General features: G+C 40.9%; 1 protein-coding gene across 2 annotated transcripts in view; it reads right to left on the bottom strand.

Annotated features, from left to right (window-relative positions):
* The window catches only part of LOC118367135 (thyroid hormone receptor alpha-B), a 160,343-nt gene that overhangs the window by 140,899 nt on the left and 960 nt on the right, over positions 1–18,484 (bottom strand). The gene's annotated exons all lie outside the window — the stretch shown is intronic.

Here is an 18,484-nt window from a genome sequence, read left to right as displayed (position 1 = left end):
AATATTGTCAATACTGTCAAAACTATTTCTTTGAAGATTTTCAATAATTGTGAATATTTGTAGATACTTTTTAAAAGTTATTACCAGCAGTGCAATAACTTAGGAGATAAAGCAGATTGCGTTCTTCATTTCACCTGTCACATTATTTTAATTGATGAAGCTTACCGTAGTTCTCCCAGAACAGGTGAGCCACTCTCACGTGTTGGTTTGTAAATAGCACAACCGGAGAAAGCGAGCTGGTGAGTCCATAGCGTTCTATATCAATCAGTGAGTCTCTGTTGTGCAGCGCACATGAGTTGATGAAGTTACACTTGAAAGCAATTTACTTCTAAATGTTTGCTATCAGATACATTATTTACACAACAGCCTGTTGAAACCACTTCAAATCAGTGGATTTGGCTATTTCAGCCACACCCGTTGCTGACAAGGTGTATAAAATCAAGCACACAGCCATGCAATCGCCAAAGACAAACATTGGCAGTAGAATAGCCCTACTGAAGAGCTCAGTGACTTGCAACGTGGCAACATCATAGGATGCCACCTTTCCAACAAGTCAGTTTGTGAAATTTTGACCCTGCTAGCGCTGGGGGGGACCAACTCTATATTAATGCCCATCATTTTGGAATGAGATGTTCAACGAGCAGGTGTCCACATACTTTTGGTCATGCAGTGAATCATATAATGGATTTCTGCCAGAAATCAAAGAGCTGTACAGCTGCCATTTTTCCTTGTGCTTCCTACAAGCGTTAGTTCCCCTGTGCTTACTACTAGCGTTCTACTCATTTCTGCTCTGTGTACTTCACATGCTGCTCTTTCCTCAGAAAAGCATGCATCACAACTTTGTTAATTTGTGCAATTTCTCTCATTCACTTTCACTTGAAAATGTCCACACTCAGTGAAAATGACATTCGGTAGAGACTAGCTATGCTTATAACTTCACGAGTTGGATTTGCCTGTTTTTGCAATTTGTTTGTTTGTTTTCGCTCGTTAGCATTTAGCTAACATTGTCTATGTGATTTCGCTATTAGTTTGTGCTAATTGTTTTAGCATTCTGGTGTGCTATGCCGGTAATACCATAATTCGCAGTATAAGAGAAGGATGGTATGACAATATGAAAATCTGCATACCCGCCCAAGCCTAGCTACTTCTATGCAAATGTTGTTTTATCAGTACAATAAAATAAGTCCCAAATAGAAGGGAAACAGATTGTTTGTCATCTGTAGCCCCGTGAAATCACCTAAAACAAGCTCAGTAACTCAAATCATGGATAGGCCTAGGCGACATCTTAATTTACTCTGTTTATCAATAGAGATTTACCATTCAAATAAATGATTACCATTATGTAGTTAGATTTATTCTTATTTTTTTTTACCAAAGTCAAATTGATTGTATGACTGTATAATTGACTAATTAATGCATACATGGCAGTCTGAAAAAATGTTGATGTATAGAAATTCAAACTCAAAAGCTGGCCAAAGTTTGAACAGAGCAGTAGCTGATTTCATATTTTTGGATCGAGGTTCATTCTGTGACTTTGGCTAATATTCCTTCTTTTTTGCCGTGGTATCGTTTTTTGGTATTGAGTATCGTGATATTATTGTGTATTGTGATACTAAACCTGGTATAGGTCAAAATTCTGGTATCGTGACAACACTACCCTACATTGGGCTCCCAAGTGGCGTAGCGGTCTAAAGCACGGCATCTCAGTGCTAGACCCTGGTTCGATTCCAGGCTGTATCACAACCGGCTGTGTTTGGGAGTCCCATAGAGCGGCGCACAGTTGGCCCAGTGTTTTCTGGGTTAGGGTTTTGCATAGTTAAATAAAGGAAAAATAAATAAAACATTGCTCTAAACTGTTTTTGTGCATTAATTAGGTTGGAAATAACTTCTTCTTCGAAAGTGAGACCAATGACGGTCATGTAATGACACGGCACTCTAAATAAATATATGAAAGAAGCGTCAACAAGCTGTCGGCTAATGGGCATCCTGGTAAATGCAAATCAAATCAAACAGTCATCAGGGGTTGGAACATAATCGTTTCGTTCTGAATAGAACCATATATTTTTCTTCCCCGTTACACTGTTCTGTAACCCCCAAAAAATGTACAGTTTACATTGTTCCTTTCTGTTCCTTTTTAAAGCTGCAATATGTAACTTTTTGGGTGATCCAACAAAATTCAGATAGAAAGTGAGTTATAGATCTGTCACTCATTAAAACCCTATGAAGCGGTAAATCTGTTTTATGTGCCCTAGTTCCATGCCTTACATTTTTTTTCCATGCCTTATACTTTTTTTTGCGTCTTTAGCTTTCGGTTTTGTACACCAGCTTCAAACAGCTGAAAATACAATATTTTTGGTTATGGAAAATATATTTCATAGCAGTTTAGATTAGAGGTCGACCGATGATGATTTTTTTAACGCCGATACCGATACAGATTATTGGAGGACAGAAAAAGCCTATACCGATTAATCAGACGATTTTTTAAATGTAGTTGTAATAATGACAATTAGAACAATACTGAATGAACACTTATTTTAACTTAATATAATACATCAATAAAATCAATGTAGCCTCAAAGAAATAATGAAACATGTTCAATTTGGTTGAATTAATGCAAAAACAAAGTGTTGGAGAAGAAAGTAAAAGTGCAATATGTGCCATGTAAGAATGCTAACATTTAAGTTCCTTGCTCAGAACATGAGAACATATGAAAGCTGGTGGTTCCTTTTAACATGAGTCTTCAATATTCCCAGGTAAGAAGTTTTAGGTTGTAGTTATTACAGGAATTGTAGGACTATTTCTCTCTATACCATTTGTATTTCATATACCTTTGACTATTGGATGTTCTTATAGGCACTTTAATATTGCCAGTGTAACAGTATAGCTTCCGTACCTCTCCTCGTTCCTACATGGGCTCAAACCAGAAACACAAAGACAACAGCCACCCTCAAAGGAGCGTTACCCATGCAGAGCAAGGGGAATAACTACTCCAAGTCTCAGAGCGAGTGACGTTTGAAACGCTATTAGCGCACACCCCGCTAACTAGCTAGCCATTTCACATCACATCGTTACACCAGCCTAATCTCGGGAGTTGATAGGCTTGAAGTCATCAACAGCAGAGCTGCTGGCAAAACGCACAAAAGTGCTGTTTGATTGAATGCTTATGAGCCTGCTGGTGCCTACCATCGCTCAGTCAGACTGCTCTATCAAATCATAGACTTAATTATAACATAATAACACACAGAAATGTGAGCCTTAGGTCATTAATATGGTCAAATCAGGAAACTATCATCTTGAAAACAAGACGTTTATTCTTTCAGTGAAATACGGAAACGTTCTGTATTTTATCTAACGTTTGGCATCCATCAGTCTAAATATTCCTGTTACATTGCACAACCTTCAATGTTATATCATAATTACGTAACATTCTGGCAAATTAGTTCGCCATGAGCCAGGCGGCCCAAACTGTTGCATATACCCTGACTCTGCATGCAATGAACGCAAGAGAAGTGACACAATTTCACCTGGTTAATATTGCCTGCTAACCTGGATTTCTTTTAGCTAAATTTGCGGGTTTAAAAATATTTACTTCTGTGTATTGATTTTAAGAAAGCCATTGGTGTTTATGGTTAGGTACATGTTGGAGAAACGACAGTCCTTTTTCGCGAATACGCACTGCATCGATTATATGCAACGCAGGACATGCTAGATAAACTAGTAATATCATCAACCATGTGTAGTTATAACTAGTGATTATGATTGATTAAGTTTAATACTAGCTAGCAACTTACCTTCGCTTCTTACTGCATTTGCGTAACAGGCAGGCTCCTCCTGAGGCAGATGGTTAGAGCGTTGGACTAGTTAACCGTAAGGTTGCAAGATTGAATCCCTGAGCTGAAAAGGTACAAATCTGTCGTTCTACCCCTGAACAAGGCAGTTAACCCACCATTCCTAGGCCGTCATTGAAAATAAGAATGTGTTCTTAACTGACTTGCCTAGTTAAATAAAGGGTGTATAAAAAAAATATAAAAAAATATTTAAAATATATATATATATATATATATATATATTTTTTTTTGTATCAGTATTTTTTTTATTTTATTTTTTTTATTTTTTAATCGGCAAAATCGGCGTCCAAAATTACCGATTTCCGATTGTTATGAAAACTTGAAATCAGCCCTAATTAATCGGACATTCCGATTAATCTGTCGACCTCTAGTTTAGATGGTACAATGATTCTCTACATTATATTTACTTGTTTGGTCAAATAAACTGAAATGAGGAACTATTACAATTTTAGCAACCAGGAAATGTCAGGGCAATTTCTGCATAATGCATCTTTAAATCTCTGAAATACCCCCCCAAAAAATGTTACATTTAGCTTGACAGTAAATTACTTCAGCAATCAGTGCTGATAGAGCAACTTGCTGTGGATCGGGTACGTGATTTAATCTGTATAGGGAAGTTGTTTAGAGCAAATGCTACTTTAAGGGGGAGGAGAGAGCGAGCGAGGGTGGAGAAAGCTTGCCTTGAAGCGCTGGGCATCTTCTTATGACTATGTATTATCTGAATTGGCCCACAGAATTACACCTATGGAGGCGAGCGGCTTCTATTGAGGAACTTTGAATGTCTTTGGTTTAACGTTGGACCAGAGCAAGCGTTAGCTAGCTAGCTAGCTAGCCAGCCAACTAACAAACTTGTGTGTGAAGAGAATTAACTAGAATTAATAACACATCTTACTTTTTTGTAGTTAATAAATCCAATGTGAAACAACTTGTAGTGAAAAAGTAAATCCATTCTTCTCTGATTAAACATCTCTTCCTAATTTCTGAATTACACTTGTAATATCGTCAGTAGGCTATAGTAACCTATGTAGACTATAGTAACCTATGTAGACTATAGTAACCTATGTAGGCTATAGTAACCTATGTAGGCTATAGTAACCTATGTAGACTATAGTAACCTATGTAGACTATAGTAACCTATGTAGGCTATAGTAACCTATGTAGGCTATAGTAACCTATGTAGGCTATAGTAACCTATGTAGGCTATAGTAACCTATGTAGGCTATAGTAACCTATGTAGGCTATAGTAACCTATGTAGACTATAGTAACCTATGTAGACTATAGTAACCTATGTAGGCTATAGTAACCTATGTAGGCTATAGTAACCTATGTAGGCTATAGTAACCTATGTAAGCTATAGTAACCTATGTAGGCTATAGTAACCTATGTAGGCTATAGTAACCTATGTAGGCTATAGTAACCTATGTAGGCTATAGTAACCTATGTAGACTATAGTAACCTATGTAGGCTATAGTAACCTATGTAGGCTATAGTAACCTATGTAGGCTATAGTAACCTATGTAGACTATAGTAACCTATGTAGGCTATAGTAACCTATGTAGGCTATAGTAACCTATGTAGGCTATAGTAACCTATGTAGGCTATAGTAACCTATGTAGGCTATAGTAACCTAGGCAAAGATTTCCAGCTGGCAGGCAGAGGCTGGAATAAGATTCTGAGTGACAGAGTGAGGGCTTTGCATAGGCACTTTGCTGCGATTTATGTGGGACTGGAAAAAAATGCCCAGAACATAAAATAATCTTATTAACCGGTTCCCATGCTTTTAAAATAACAGTTGTGTTCTGGAACCGTATAGATCTCTTTAGTTTTCGGATCGGGTTCTGTTCCTCCAATAATTGTACTATATTCCGTTTTTTTTGGTTCTGTTCCCTGAACCGGTTCCAACCCTTGACAGTCATGGTGTGTCACAGTCAAAGACACGGACGGTGACGTTTCTACTTGTTGGTAATAGTATACCTGGCAAACAACAATCTCTATTTCTTGACGGGAAAAGTGCTAATTGTTTAAATACATCCACACCCATGAGGACACAATGGGAATTCACACAGACATGCGCACGTACGGGCATACAAACACACACAAACATACCCAAGTCCCCTTGAGCCATGACTTCATTGTGACATGCACCCAACCACTGCCTCTTCACAGACACACACACACACACTCTCACAAAAGAATATCAAGAGGCCTTCTCATAGCCAAGTCACCTGATGCATGAAATAACAGGTGTGCAGGACGGGAGAGGGAGGGAGTGACGGGGGTTAAGTTGAGAGCTGAGATAACAATCGGGACAAGATGACAAATGGAGGTAGAATCAGCAGCAGCGGCACGGCAGCGTCAACAAACATAGGAGTGTTTTGTGTCGTGGAGTTTCCTATTTCCTATGTGCAGGGCCCCCTTCGCCGGTTGGGTTGCTAGCGCGGTTGCTAATCTTCCGGAGGGGAACTCCTGCAAGCCCTCATTACAGGATCTCACCTCGGCTAGCAACCCAGCCCCAGCCCTGCCCTATCCCCAGCTATTCATCCCTCACCTATCTAATCAATCAACACAGTTCACAGAGTACATTGGTTGCCCATTCGCTGCATACTGACTACAATAGATCATTGGAAATAATCTCCATACCGGGGGGATTTTGACGCAGAATTTGAACCAATACTGTATCATGTTCATGTGATGCCTTAATTGGTATCACAATTCGTATGATAATATCAGTGATAGTGATAAATTACTGTGGGTGTTCAATTAATTACTGTGGTTTATGAGATTATTTCACCACAGAAATAAAAACAAAACATAACCAGTAACTGCCCCAGGCTTGGCTTACTGTTGAATGTACAGAAACTCAGTCAGAGTGTAATCATGTGGAGCTGAACAATATGATTCCGGAAAGTTCATCTTTCAGATGTCTCTCGTCAGACAAACATTGAACCTTGGGACTGGGATTGCGGCTCACTGGGCAAAGGGTCATGTCTTGTCCAAAAAAATGATGGAGGGACAACATCAACACTTCAGTATTTCAGTGCAAGACACAAACAAATAAACTGTAGTTATTCTCTCTGTCTCTCTCTGTAGCCAAAGGAATACTTTACACACATCTCTCTGTCCACCGCTCCAGGGAAACTGATGTGGGACTATGTGTTAAGGGAGAGAGCCAGAAGTGTGATCAAAAAACTTGGGCGCTCTCCAACTGAAGCAGCTTGCAGTAAATGAATATGTAAGCCTTGTAGTGACAGTCAAAAGGAGGCAGGATGTCATAGCCCAGCACAGTAAAAGCTTAATAAGGCCTACTCTCTCACACACACATTATCCCAAAGTAAATTCACTTCCCCACACACACACACACACTCACACTCACACTCACACTCACACTCACACACACACACTCACACACACACACACACACACACACACACACACACACACACACACACACACACACACACACACACATGCATTATCCCAAAGTCCATTCACTTCCCCACACACACACACACACACACACACACACACACACACACACACACACACACACACACACACACACACACACACACACACACACACACACATGCATTATCCCAAAGTAAATTCACTTCCCCACACACACACACACACACTCACACACACACACACACACACACACACACACACACACACACACACACACACACACACACACACACACACACACATGCATTATCCCAAAGTCCATTCACTTCCCCGTACTTGGAATTCCACAGCCTGTCTTGGGTGAAGAGCCGGGGCTTTAACGAAAAGCCACGTTTCTATTTTAAGGGCCGACTGTGCAACAAGCAGCTCTTATTTGGCCTTGTATATGTTAGCCAGTTAGCGTTAAAAATTAAATAGGAGCCTAGAGTAAGAAGTGGCCTTAAATTTGAAAGGCCCAATGAAGAGGTGGATGGACTGCTGCTTGGGACCTACCATACCCTCAGCTCCTGGAATAAGTCCATCGAAATTTCCTGAAGCATGAAAGATTACAAAGACAGGGCAATAAAAGGGCCGTGTTTCTTCACCATAGACACCCATTTATTCTCCCCACCCTGATTGGCAGTTCTGTGGAGGCTCCGGGAGGGCAGAGCTAATATCGTGGCCATCTTATGTAAACTTCCGTGCTCGTTTGTAATTTCCTTCCCATTCTGTTGCAGTTTGATGATTGTTCTGAAGTAGTATGCTGATTCGGCACGCTAACTGAGTAAGTGTTTCTTGACAAAGTAAAAATAATGGGTAAGATTAAAAAAATATATATATATATAATAATAATTGGATGTTAATAAACAAATGTAGCAGTTCAATTTTCATTTAAGCAATAAAACGATGACCTATTTACAGATGGCAAGGTACATTAGCTGAATAGAACTTGGTCCGCTGCCAACATTCTAATCATCCCCTTTAATTCGGTCTAGCCGATATGGCCAAAATGTCAGATTTTTTTACAGTAGGACTGTGTTTGACAGGTTCTTAATTTCTACATTTGCTTTATGAGTAGTGCGTGACCCTAGGGTGTGACCACATACATTCTAAGTGACTTCAATGGGTCTTTCTCCATTCTGATGGTTTTATACTGTTCCATCAAACTTCAACCAAAAATGTATTTCCACACTGCCACGTAGGGCTGCACGATATGGGCAAAACATCTAGGCCTTATTTTTAACAAAATATTACAATTATGATTTGACTTGTGATTTACATTGAAACACTTGGGTAAACTGTCAGAATCATTCTAATCCTATAGTTAGAACGTAGTGCCCACCACAGTCTGGTTTGACATGACACCAAATGAAAAAGCTTTTTTCATTAAGGTCAAACAACACTGTATTCAAAGTGCCCACTATTACAAACTATCTATACATTTAGAATACTCATAGGGTCTTTATGTGGAGGCATTATTGGGCGCGTTCGATTGGATAACTTTTGTCAAGTCGGTGTCATTGCCTTTTAAAGTGTGTTGCATTATGGTTATAAAAATTGTCGACTGCAGGAATTTGACAAAACTCCAGTGATCACAGTTTATGCAGTTCTTTATGAAGTCGCCTTCAATTCACTGCAGTTGCTTCTCACCAACTGCAACTTGCAGGAATCGCCTGCATTGTGGGAGGCACTACTTGTCAACCAATCATTAGGGTGGTTTTGTTTGACCCACGTTCACATGGCCAAAGACGTGACTGAAACAGGAACCAACTTTGCCACGATTATAAAGCTACAGGGGGTGAAAATGAAAGTGACATGAGACTTCTCTCTAACTAATTAATTGTACACAAGGTTTGCAGTTTGTGAGTGTGTGATATAGGGGTATATAAAAGTTTATTTATACAGAAAACCCATGTAAAACAATAGCATTTATGTTGACACTGCCATGTTGATCTGAGCCTTGCTGTTTGAAGCATTCATGACTACAAGGAAACAATTATACCTTAGGGACTATTTTGTAAAAAAAATAATAATAATACAATTTTAAAAAGAGTCAAGATTAGACTACTACTTGTGGTTTAAATGATGATATTGCTATTCTGAGCAGATTAAACTACAGTAGTTGTAGGCCAGAGAAGACCGGTGTATATTTATACTGAATCATGCTACGCCATTCAGGGTTGCTACTCTGCTTGCCTGTGACATCTCCGCAAATCCGTCACGACTTCATTTCTCTCCCAGTGTGTAAACACAAACAGAGAGGCTACTAAAATGGGCCCATGCCAGACAGTGTCAGATGGACTCCGACTCGTAAAGCCGTCGCCCTGGCAAAAATAATGCTCCCGCGCCTCGCGCCAAATCTTCCAGCTCATGAAAGAGGTTGTAGAGCTGGAGGGAACAAGCAGTCGTAACCAGGGCTACATGACTGCTTTTGATATGTGTAAAAACAGCCTCAACTCCCCATGTCCAATAAAGGGACGTTTTATACCTTATCGTGTCCCTGTGAGCTGAAGTCGGCTACAGATTAAGACAGAAAGAGAGAGAGGGGCAGAGAGAGAGAGGCAGAGAGAGAGAGAGGCAGAGAGAGAGAGAGAGGCAGAGAGAGAGAAAGAAAGAGAGAGAGGCTTTTGTATATTATCTACTTCACTTGCTTTGGCAATGTTAACATATGTTTCCCATGCCAATAAAGCCCCTTGAATTGAATTGAGAGAGAGGCCCTGAGGCAGAGAGTGGGCTCATGGAAGTCTCGCAGTCATGATCATACTAGGAGTGGCAAGAGAGGTGGAGGAGGGCGCTGTCTGGCATCCATTTGCATGGAAATCCCAGCCGAGAAGAAAAAGCAAATAAAAACGAGCAGAGACAGAAAAGTTATGGGGACCCTGCCTGCTAGGAAATGAAGAGAGGAGGCTTGGCTTAACTTGGCTGGAGCTGAAAGAACAGAGACGAAAAAATCTTTGGAAAGCCACACATTTGCCTCTGAAGGCGAGACGCAGACGGTTTGTTGGTAGTGGTCTGTTTGTGTGGGCGCGTTGTCGTCTGTGGTAGTGTGCGTTATCTCAAAGACGCCAGGCAAGCTTATCAGCAGTTAAGGGCTGCGTTGTCCTATGAACAGGCTGAAAGCAGCCAGTCAAAGTTCAGCTTCATTGGTAGTGTAAGGAACTCAGCCGCCACTTCACTCAAGTTCACACTGAGAGGTGAACAGGTACCTACGGTTCATGAAGTTCATTGTATGTGGGCTGAAAAAGTTTGGTGCCCAAAATCAATCATTGCATTCAAGAAGAAAAGCAACATAGAACAATTTGTCACTTTTTGGGAGACCTGACCAAATTCACATAGAATGAGTTATAGATCGGTCATTCTACTTGAAAGCAAGTCTAAGAAGTAGTGGATCTGTTCTATGTCTGCTATTTATATGCTTCTTGTTCTTAAGTTTTGCTTTTGAGTCTTTTACGTTCAGTTTTGTACACCCCCTTCAAACAGATGAAACAACAATATTTGTGGTTATGGAAAATATATTTCAGAGGTTCAGATGGTACAATGATTCTCTACACTATACTATCTTATTTTGTCACAAACTGAAATTAGGTGAACTATTATACTTTTAACAACCAGAAAATGGTGGAGCGGTTTCTGCACAATGCAACTTTAAGCTTGGGGTGACGTAGAAGCTCAACTGAAATGGTGCCTGAGGAAAACCATTGGTCACACAGAAATGACAACCCGCACTCAGTAAATAGCCCCTTCTTCACCTCAGCCAATGGCGAGTCACAATGACAACCCTAAACCATTTAAGTCTCATCTGACCTCATGTCGTTTGACCCCTTTCTACTGGTTAAACCATAGACAAGTGGTCACCAACCTTTTCTGAGTCAAGATCACTTTTGCAGTCAGAAAGCAAGCCGAGATCTACCATAAAAACATGAACCTAATAAAAACAGTTCTGTAGGAATGAGGTTTGAACAGTAGGTTTAATACATTATCACAGAATATTGGCTACATGCCTGGCCTGCCAATATTGTTCTTCTCAGACCGTATTATATTTAAAAACTTGATTAGAAAATATATGAATTTGTGTAGCACCTGCGAGTTCCCAGTTGTCTTGAACACACTGAAGTCGGAGATTTCCGAGTTCCCAGTTGTCTTGAACAAGGTATTAGTCTCAGCAGAGGGAGGGAGAGATAAGCAGAGGGTCCGCCTCTCACGACCCCTGCTCTCTCCTTCCTTTCCTCCGGTGAGACTGACCAGGAGAGGGGACACCGTCTTGTCTTCGACCTGATGGCGAAACTCAAGTCGGTAACACATCTGCCTCAGGCACAAATTCACGTTGTTCCTATGACCAGAGAAAGTGAAATACTCCTCGATATTAAAATAGACACAACGAGCTGCTAATAATAGTACAAACGAAGGGCTATCGATACACTTGGCTACGCATTCATGCAGTTGCAGCGCGAACTGAAGTAGAGAGAAGTGCGTTTTATGTTTTGTAATAGTGTTTAATCATTTTTGGGGGGCAGTGCTGAATAAAAAGTTAAACATGAACTCGCTCATTAAAACAGCAGCTCTTTGCTGTAGCTATTCTTTGATAGTCTATGTATAGTAATTGTTTTAAAAGAAATCGCTATCTATAGTAATTGTTTTTATGAAATAGCTGTGGCCAGGGTCATGGAAGCTTTAGGTAGGCACACATTTTTTTTTAGCGATCCGATTGGCCAGCGCAGTTGGCACACTCAATTTATTTAGCCACAGATCTCCCGGTCCGCCTGGTAAGTGGAGTTTGTCTTTTCAGACAAAGGAAATGGCTAAAAAAATGGGAACTTTTGAATCAAGTGCACCTACTGCGCTCGACTGGTTGGTGACCACTGCCATATACCGTAAAATGAATTGACAAAGCCATCAATGACGTCACCCCATTGTTTCCTATGTGAAGTCTCAGTGGGCATTTGAAGATCAGGAAGTGTCGTTTTAGTGCGTTGCCATCTTGCTTCACGGAGGAGTTTTTGGAAACATTGCACAGTTTAAGCTATTCTAGGAAGTGACTTTGCAGGCAAGCTCAGTGCTGTCCCCTCTGAGTATCTCAAATTGAAGACCGACCGAGGTACTGCAGGCTGCAATTTATCCTTATCCTTCTGTGTGCAATTTTCAAATAATCGGCTAAAGGAAATACATCTGGTGAAATAGAAACCAGTATTGGTACCATGATTGTGTATGAAAAATGTTTTGTATCCACGAATATTCACCACCATACTCTTTTGACCTATAATGGGGGATACTGCTTTTTGATAACATTGCCTTTGTGTACTCTGGTGCACTTCACACATTGTCCTTGCTAGAGTGGAATAACTACAGAAGTGTGATTAATCTAGAATTGAGATTAAAATTTCAGAAAGTTTTCAGATTTCACAGAAAATAAATGAACAGAAATATAGTTGCTAGACAGGATAAAACGTGGTTACTATTGACTAGAAATCAATGGGAGTGTGTCAAACACAGAAGTATGGTGAAGAGAGTATAAAGGGATTATAAACTGGCTGGTTCGAGCCCTAAATGCTGATTGACTGACATCCATGGCATATCAGACAGTATACCACGGGTATGACAAAACATGTATTTTTACTGCTCTAATTACACTGATAACCAGTTTATAATAGCAATAAGGCACCTCAGGGGTTTGTGGTATATGGCCAATATACCACAAACCCCCAGGGGGACCTTGTTGCTTAAAGATAGTCACTTGTTGGTAACTGCACAAAACAACCTCTAATGCATCGGGCCAGGACATGTTTCAACTCTACCTCTGGGAGAAAGATGACATTTTGGTCAACCGTGTTAATAAAATAAAAATGGTAAACGTTGGCATTGTCACACACTGTTATAACACTCATTTATCAAAAGTGCACATTTAAAGCCTTTGGGAGAAGGTCAGTCCAATTCAATTCAACCCGGCGGATCAACAAATTGGATGCACAATGGTATGTGAGCATATCTCAGGACAGACAACGCTGGCTATTGTTTAGCCAGTCAAACAATCTCAACTGTTATCCGCTCACATCTATGGGACCAACTCTACATTACCTTCATCTTAATCATTCAAATGGACTTTGATATAAAATGTTTTGAGAGAAGCTTATCCGTTGTAAAGACGATGTGCCCCAAATGCTGTCATTCGCAGAGCAAAAACATACAGATCAGCTGATGGCATTTTGTGCTGGACTGCCTGCACCTTTCTGAACGGAGACCACGAGAGCAACCTGTCAGCGCATGGCATAAATCGGTGACATAATCTAATTAGTCATAAACATGAGCAGGGACAATCACGCGAGAGCACTCCGGGGACATGTGTGGGATGACTAACTCTGCTGCACAGTATTCAGGTCAAGTCGACATGAAAACCATTCACTGTCAAAGCGAAGAACATTGTAACCCAAAAAAATATCATATTTCTCAAAGACAGTACATTGTCCAGTCTTAGTCGATATTGTAGAGGTAAGTAATGGAATCCGGACAAATTCCAGTCTGGCCCCATTGCCCACTTTCACTCTCAGCCCAGACTGTTCAGGAAAGGGCTTGACGTGTTTGACTACCCAGTATGTCACGGTCTCTCTGTAGTCTCCTCTTCTCTGCTCTCTCTGACATCATAATAGAGTGGATTCAGATCAGGACATCGGCTGCACTGCATAGCCTGCTTATATAACTGAACTCCATCTCACTTTATCTAAGCTTCCAGCACCACTGCCCCATACAGAGAGAGACCGAGGGGCAAATGAGGAGGAAAAGCTGAAATGTCTTGAGTCAATAAGTATTCAATCCCTTTGTTATGGCAAAGCCTAAATACAAATTTGCTTAACAAGTCACATAATGTGTTACATGGACTCACTCTGTGTGCAATAATAGTGTTTAACATAATTTTTTATGAATACCTAATCTCTGTACTCCACACATACAGTTATCTGTAAGGTTCCTTAGTCAAGCAGTGAATTTCAAACACAGATTCTACCACAAAGACCAGGGAGGTTTTCCAATGACTCGAAAAGAAGGGCACCTATTGGGAGATGGGTAAAAAAATACATTGAATATCCCTTTGAGCATGGTGAAGTTAGTAATTACACTTTGGATGGTGTGGCTCAGTTGGTAGAGCAAGGAGCTTGCAACGCCAGGGTTGTGGGTTCGATTCCCATGGGGGTCCAGTACAAAAACTGTATGCACTCACTACTGTAAGCCACTCTGGATAAAACGTCTGCTAAATTACTAAAATATCAATGCAAGTGTATCAATACATCCAGTCACTACAAAGATACCGTTGACAGAGAGGAAGGAAACCGCTTAGGGATTTCACCATCCGGTGTCTTTAAAACAGTTACAGAGTTGAATGGCTGTGAGAGGAGAAAACATTGTAGTTACTCCACAATACTAACCTAAATGACAGAGTGAAAAGAAGAGAGTCTGTATGGAATAAAATTATTCCAAAACATGCATCCTGTTTGTAGTTAGGCACTAAAGTAAAACTGATAAAAATGTGCAAAGAAATGAACTCTATGTCCCGAATACAAAGCTTTATGTTTGGGGATAATCCAGCACATCACCGAGTACCACTCTTCATATTTTCAAGAATGATGGTGGCTGCATCATGTTATGGCTATGCTTGTCATCGGCAAGGACTAAGGAGATATTTAGGATAAAAAGAAACAGAATAGAGGTAAGCACAGGCAAAATCCTAGAGGAAAACCTGGTTTAGTATCCTTTCCAACAGACACTGGGAAACAAATCCACCTTTCAGCAGGATAATAAACAAGGCCAAATATACACTTGAGTTGCTTACAAAGATGACATTGAATGTTGCTGAGTGGCCCAGTTACAGTTATGACTTAAATCAGCTAGAACATCTACGGCAAGACTTGAAAATGGCTTTCTAACTTGGCAGAGCTATAAAAAAAAATGCTAATATTGTAAAATCCAGGTGTGGAAAGCTCTTAGAGACTTACCCAGAAAGACTCACAGCTGTAATCACTGCTAAAAGTGATTCTAACATGTATTGACTCAAGGGTGTGAATATAGTACTAGTCAAAAGTTTGGACACACCTACTCATTCAAGGGTTTTTCTTTATTTTACACATTGTATAATAATAGTGAAGACACCAACACTATGAAATAACACATACGGAATCATGTAGTAACCAAAAAAGTGTGAAAAAAAATTATAATATATTTTATATTTCAGATTCTTCCAAGTAGCCACCCATTGACTTGATGAAAGCTTTGCACACTCTTGGCATTCTCTCAAACAGCTTCATGAAGTAGTCAGGTTTGTGCCATGGGGGAGATCTTCATAAGCTATACTCAGCCCTGTCTCAGGGTAGTAAGTTGGTGTTTTGCGGATATCCCACTAGTGGTGTGGGGCTGTGCTCTGGCAAAGTGGGTGGGCTTATATCCTGCCTGGTTGGCCCTGTCCGGGGGTATCGTCATACGGGGCCACAGTGTCTCCCAACCCCTCCTGTCTCAGCCTCCAGTATCTATGCTGCAATAGTGTATGTGTCGGGGGGCTAGGGTCAGTCTGTTATATCTGGTGTAATTCTCTTGTCTTATACAGCATCCTGTTTGAATGTAGGTACACTCCCTCTAATTCTCTCTCTCACTCCCAGAGGACCTGAGCCCTAGGACCATGCCTCAGGACTACCTGGCCTGATGACTCCTTGCTGTCCCCAGTCCACCTGGTCGTGCTGCTGCTCCAGCTTCAACTGTTCCGCCTGTGGCTATGGAACCCTTACCTGTTCACCGGACGTGCTACCTTGTCCCGGACCTGCTGTTTTCGACTCTCTCTCTCTCTACAGCACCTGCTGTCTCGAACTCTGAATGCTCGGCTATGAAAAGCCAACTGACATTTACTCCTGAGGTGCTGACCTTTTGCACCATCTTCAACCACTGTGATTATTATTATTTGACCCTGCTGGTCATCTATGAACGTTTGAACATCTTGGCCATGTACTGTTATAATCTCCATCCGGCACTGCCAGAAGAGGACTGGCCACCCCTCAGAGTCTGGTTCCTCTCTAGGTTTCTTCCTAGGTTCCTGCCTTTCTAGGGAGTTACTGATATCCCCCCGTACTAAACATCAACAGTATGCACTAATACACACATAATAAACCATGTAAACCTGTACACATTAGTGCATTTTTGTTGTATCTTTAACTCTTATTTTACCAGGTAAATTGAGTGAGAACAGATTCTCATTTACAGCAACGAACTGGGGAATAGTTACAGGAGAGAGTAGGGGGGGATGAATGAGCCAATTAGAAGCCTGGGATGATTAGGTGGCCATGATGGTATGAGGGCCAGATTGTGAATTTAGCCAGGACACCGGGGTGAACACCCTTACTTTTACGATAAGTGGCATGGGATCTTTGGTGACCGCAGACAGTCAGGACACCCCTTTATCATCCCATCTGAAAGTGACAGAACCCAAGATGTAGGAGGCTGAGTTACTGTACACAAATGAAATCATTGGCATACAGAAACATTCCAAAGCCCACACAGGGTTTATTTGCTTTCAGAAACATGTTTATGGTGTAATGTCTGATTTGGCCAAGGGCCAAGGCTAATCAACAGAGGCAAAGAAGACAAGAGTTTTAAACACCTAGGTAATGATTCATGTGTAGGTGGAAATCTGGATGAAAGTCAAAGGACTCGATGTATTGGGTTTTATCATAGAGCTGGGAAATATCTCCCTCCCAAATGTAAACAGCTATCAGCATCTCTGATATTTGACCTACCACTTGTATGGCGTTGTTCTGAACCCACTGCCCCCAAGTCGCTGTGACATCGTCAAGTTCGCCACCCCCACCCCGTCCATTGGTCTGCCCTTAATGGAGATTGTGCGCGCCCGGTCGAGCGTGTGTAGCAAGCTAATTAGTTTAAATATCAACAGTACTGCCACAGCAGCATAACATTTGATTAACACTTGATAACACTTGATTTACATCGCCATCAATATTCGGCCTGGTTGGCTGATAGCACTTAATCATTTCCTTAGCTGCGGGAATGTTGCTGAAGGTGCTGCAGCACCCCTGATAAATGTAAATACATGTGCCAAAGTTATAGAATTACTGCTGTCTGTTCAGAAATAAATGACATTTTCAGAATAGCCTACTGCACCCGAGTAGTCCTATAATGTAGCCACAGAGGATCAATAGCTTTTTATTTTTTTATTGCCTAGATGTGGTTGGAAAGCAAAATGGCTCCTGCTGAAGAGAGAAGACTCTACTCTGTCTGCTTTAAGCTACCTTAATATTTAATCAACTTCCAAATAGGCCTATTGAGCAAACATTGTTTTAAGTAAAACAAGAGAGAAGTAGGCTTTGGCACGAGCGCATAGCGAGCTGTGCATTATTGGGCGAGTCAGTGAAACTGAAAAGCTTTTTTAGGACTATAATTTTCTTGTCCTATTGTACAATATGTGTGTCTCCACACACACCGAGGTCCAGGCTATTGATGGATTCAAGTCAAGGTTGTTTTTATTGATCTCAGATTCTCAGTTGGTCAGTGTCAAAGTAGCCTGTCATTTCCATCAGTTGTGCCGTATTACAAAAGTATCCAGTCCTGCATAATGATGTATAATTGCATGAAATGCGCTTATAAAAGGCCACATTTTTCCTGGACCCTAGGCTACTAGAAATGGTCCCCATGTGTGCAAAAACAAAGCCATCAGTGATTGGATCATTTCGACCAATCAGAGTATCAAAGCCAATGACACATTTTCAAAACGCTGCTTTACCCATGTGTGTTCTGGGTCTGGCCCAACCCATCTGTTTCTGGGACCAATCAGACGGTCTAGAATGGATTTGCTTGAGGGGGGGGGGGGCATTCCTGCAGAGCCAGGAATGACCAGATGCAGGAACGCCCCGAATTGCAGGCTGCAGTTGTACACTATTGACTGATTGAGGAGAAGAAATTGTAATGTCCATGGGCGTGGTGTTGCATTTGGCCAGAGCATAGAGTTTGGATAGCCAGGCAACATTTAAATGGACATTACTGTATGACAGCACTAAGAAAACAGACACATTTATTATAATAGAATAGTAAGTAACGTTGTACCAAGCTATTGACATTACACAGGAATTTCCCAAACGAGACTAAATGATATGGCTGTGCGTAACTGTCATGTGTTCCATGATATTTCCCAGGCCCATATTTTTGG

Source organism: Oncorhynchus keta, chromosome 3 (assembly GCF_023373465.1).
Source record: "Oncorhynchus keta strain PuntledgeMale-10-30-2019 chromosome 3, Oket_V2, whole genome shotgun sequence".
In the NCBI taxonomy this organism is placed as follows: Eukaryota; Metazoa; Chordata; class Actinopteri; order Salmoniformes; family Salmonidae; genus Oncorhynchus; species Oncorhynchus keta.
Note: the sequence above shows the minus strand (reverse complement) of the source record. Positions and strands in the feature narration are given on the sequence as shown.